Source organism: Vanessa atalanta, chromosome 4 (assembly GCF_905147765.1).
Source record: "Vanessa atalanta chromosome 4, ilVanAtal1.2, whole genome shotgun sequence".
In the NCBI taxonomy this organism is placed as follows: Eukaryota; Metazoa; Arthropoda; class Insecta; order Lepidoptera; family Nymphalidae; genus Vanessa; species Vanessa atalanta.
In genome coordinates, this window is record NC_061874.1 from 5,196,131 (window position 1) to 5,200,544 (window position 4,414).

Sequence of the window (4,414 nt, forward strand, 5' to 3'; positions counted from 1 at the left end):
TTATATTATCTTGTGACGGATGTGTGAGCTTGAATGACGTTATGGATGACGGATAACCGCCCTACATTTCATGTCTGGTAGCTACCAGCCGGTAAATAGCTCTCGGCCATCTTCGTCCTTAGGATGTCATAGTGCTTCTATCAGTTACCCTTTGCTATATAATTATGTGGAGTTGATACTACTCTTTTTTTTACCAACTAATTCCAAAAAAAATCAATTCCGTTCAATAACGCGTTTTTGTATATTATGTTCCAAATTATTCATAAGTGTAAAAAATGATAAATTAACTCCCATATTAAGGAGTTAAGCAAAATTTAAAAAGGGAAATATTTTTTTCATCTCTACAACATTTAAATCAAAATATACATATTTTTCTGAATTTTAATTATTATAAATTTAGATACAAATCATTGTGTAAACGGAAATACAAGAGCTATTCATAAACTAGAAGCACTGTTTAGTTCTTCTATTTTATAGTCTAGTATTATCTTCTAGAAGTACTATAATATAGCTTATACATCAGAATAACACATAGGCAATTTATACAGATATTATGTGAATAATACCTGACAACTCACCCTTGAAAAGCGCGCGAAGCCGCGGTCGATATACTAGTAATTCATAAAACTAGATTTGAGGATAATAACGTATGAACGTACAAATGCTTCTAAGGGTCAATTACTTTTTTTCCCCGGTTAATGTCAAGTTAGTAGTTTATTAGCGTTTATTACTGGACCGGACAGTGTTGACATTCCCCGGTCCGATAAATCCAGTTTGGAGACCGTTTTTTTAAACCACCAGCTGGATGCCAATCACAAATGACTATATAATGCACTTAGAACCCGTTCGTGATGAAATTTATTTCGTTTTAATGTGCTCGAAATTTTCCATTGTTCATTTCGGTTTTTAAAAATCGTACTTAAATCTTTATATAACTTTGCCGTTTTATTGAAATTATATAAAATATCTTTGTAATATGGTCATGATAATTAATTCCTTCTACCATCCTATCATGTCTTTTAAATATTCACGCCTAGACATAGACGTCTCTGACGACTTGTCTACCTAGACTAGGGTAGCGTCGTATACTGCTTTTTCGGAGTCGTGGTCTCCATTCAAAGACTTCATCCCCACCAGCATTGATTCGAACGCAGTGCTTCATTAAAGGCAGATTTTATTATTATAATGCTTATCATTATTACTATTAATAATTATATTCTTTTCTCATTATTCAATGCAACAGCAGAATTATTCTGATGTGATTTACTTGTTACTACTTTAATTTTAACCGATAAGCATAAAAATTTGAAACTGTTTTTTTTTCTTATTGTCACTCAAACAACCAAAGTACCTAAAATATTTTAAATTCAAACAAAATACTTGAAAGAATAATTGTAACATGTATCAGTAATATTTCACGTATTTGTTTTAATTATATTAGACTTGTAGTCGCCCGTAGACTAGAGGTTGACCGTAAGGAATTAGTTATAAAAATTCTATGTCCTTCCTTAAGGGAGCTTGCCTCATTGCAAAATTTAATCAAATTCGTTACGTTTAACAGACAAAAAGAGTTACTTTCGTATTTATAATACATATTAGCATAGACACTAAGTTAATGAAACAAGAAATGCAGGAGAATCATATAAGCAAACAATATTTAATTGTATTAAACCAACAATAGTGAAGCCAGTTGACGCCTCGTACTTTCTCCAGCTTGGGATGGGATTTGATTGTGATGATCTTCAACAATACTGTGGGAGGCGGTGTTTTATGCAACGAAAGTAACCATTGAGTACATCAGAGGAAAGTAACAGTTACCACATTTAATTATAACACTCGTAATTAGAAGAGTTATGTTCTTACTCGAATTCATTGTTTAACGAAATTAATGGCATGCATGGGAATATGGCTGTGTTAAAATCAAAAGTATTTTCTCATATTCAACCCATAAAAAAACTTTATTATAATTTCATTTAATTTAACCACTGGTCATTCGTACTTAGTCTGAATGTTCGTACACACATTAATATTTTATGATTGGTGATGACGTCAGTCACGGAGACAATTCTCAAGGGATTATAACCCTCTGTGCAAAACATATTATAATGATTAAGTGTGCGCTCGAACATTACTTTATTCCCTCACTCTTGTTCTTTGATGGGTTGGCAAATCTGTGACGATCAGAAAATGTATGTACATGATATACTAGGTGGGCAAGTGTAATCGTCGCGGTAAAATGCGAAAGCGATTCTGTGTGCCCGCCGAAGAGACAGAGTGGGCACTGCTGGTTTTTTAGTGGGTATTCTGGTGTACTAGACGTTCTGGGCACCGCCGAGACCCGAGACATACCCCAATTCATGAGGAAGAAATTTGTAATACGTTATTCCAGCTAAAAAAAAGGCAGGGTATTGTAAAATCAAAGTAACGAAGAAACTTTTAATTGTAATGCAGAACAGAAAAATAACTACTAAACATAATAATATAAATATTAATCATTTTATAAATTAAAATATATTTCATTTCAAAATTATGAAAAGTTACATCGAATTTTATAAAAATAACATCTTACTTTCCATAATGTAATATACAGATAATAATTATGATGTGTGCATTAGTAATATTTGGCAAATATTAAGCTGAACCCACACATTCGGTCTCTTCTATGAAAACAATTTTGATTTTGGAACATAATAATTGTAGTTGGTTTTCATAATTAATTTGTTGGCTGAGATTTGTCAGTTTATTAAGTAATGATGATTTCAACTTGTAAGCTTTTACGATCGGGTCGGTAATAACACGCATATAGATTTAAGTGGACCTATTATACATATTCATAAAAGAAATGCACACGCGCATATAACACATGTTTTCTACTATGGTGAGTGTTTCAATTCGCGACTACTCAGTATCACTATAATTATATTGAAATACTAGTTTTCTTAATTTTTATATAAATTATATAATAGTGAAATTTAGTAATGAACTTATATAGGATTTGTGGTAACTTAATAATTCGCATAATTTGCTTAATGCTAAGCGTGTTTGTCGAAAGGTTTTCTTTTCTTTTGTAATATAAACATTTTTAACTATTTATAAAAGAGTATTGAATACCTACGTAAATATTTTTGTATAATAATTATAATGTTTTGTCAAAATATTGTTAGTCGTTGTTACTCTAAAGAAATGTTGACATTGAACTATTTAAAGTTTTGATGTTGGTGTAATTGGTTATTTGTTTTTTTTTCAATTATGATTTAAATACGATTCTGTTACAATATCGTTAAAAAGTGTCACTACACACTCAGTCTAAGTTAAAAGAAACATTTTGAAATAATATATATAGTAAATTGAAACGTCCGTCTACATCCAATCATCCTGCCTAGGACTAATGTTATCGAACTTAACCGTTTTTTTTTTTTAAATTAGTTATTCGAGCCTTAAATATAAAAAAATAAATAAATAATGAACAAAAGTAAAACGTTGCAGTATTTTTAAGTATTTTCTGTCTATATATCTGATTAATATACTGATGCAAACTATGTTTACTAGCTTCCTTCTACCATAGTAGATCTACATTTTTTGACTTTTGAGGCTTGCCTTGCTTCATTAAATCAAATTTGATTTAATGAAAATTTTGGTTTTAATTTTCAAAGACAAGACATTTACTAAGTTTTACTAAATGTGTGTTTTGAATTCGCTTTCAATGATTTTTTTGATTTACCTAATGAGTATCGTTTTAAGTAAAATACATAACACAAACTAAACTATAATAGCACCTCGAAACCATTTAACTACCTACTCTAACTACCGAATTATGAGAAATATGTAATATAATTTTACACAATTTAACGATTTTTTCGTAAATTTGAAAACATATAATACTTTTTTTCTTGTTCACGATATTTGTAAATTTTTTGTATTCATAAAAATATCATCAGTCGATATTTGTATTCGCTTACATGGAGCTTACATGAAAATAGACACCTCATTGAAGCGTGCTCTATATTTAGAGTAATACTTATAGTTTCATTCACCCGGTGATGCTAAGTGTTAGTGAACATTCATGTTAAATCTCCAAACACCAATGCTACTGATTATAACAGACTAGACAGAAAGCCTAGATAATTAACGAGTATAATTATCATAAATATTCTGATATACATAAGTATAGATACTAAGTTGGTTTACTAGTCGTGATAATAGTTCTACAAGATGCAATTTATGACTCGAATGATGGTAATCCAATTTGGAGATATATGATCGAAACTAAACTTTCGTGTAACAATGTAAAGTTACACAAATAGATCAAGTTTGAACGGTATCACTAATCCGCAAAGCGTGTGTGTGAAGGTAAGAGGCGTCAGTAGCGGGGCGTTAACAATGGTTCTTGGAGTAACGGCGACGCCAGTGCGGC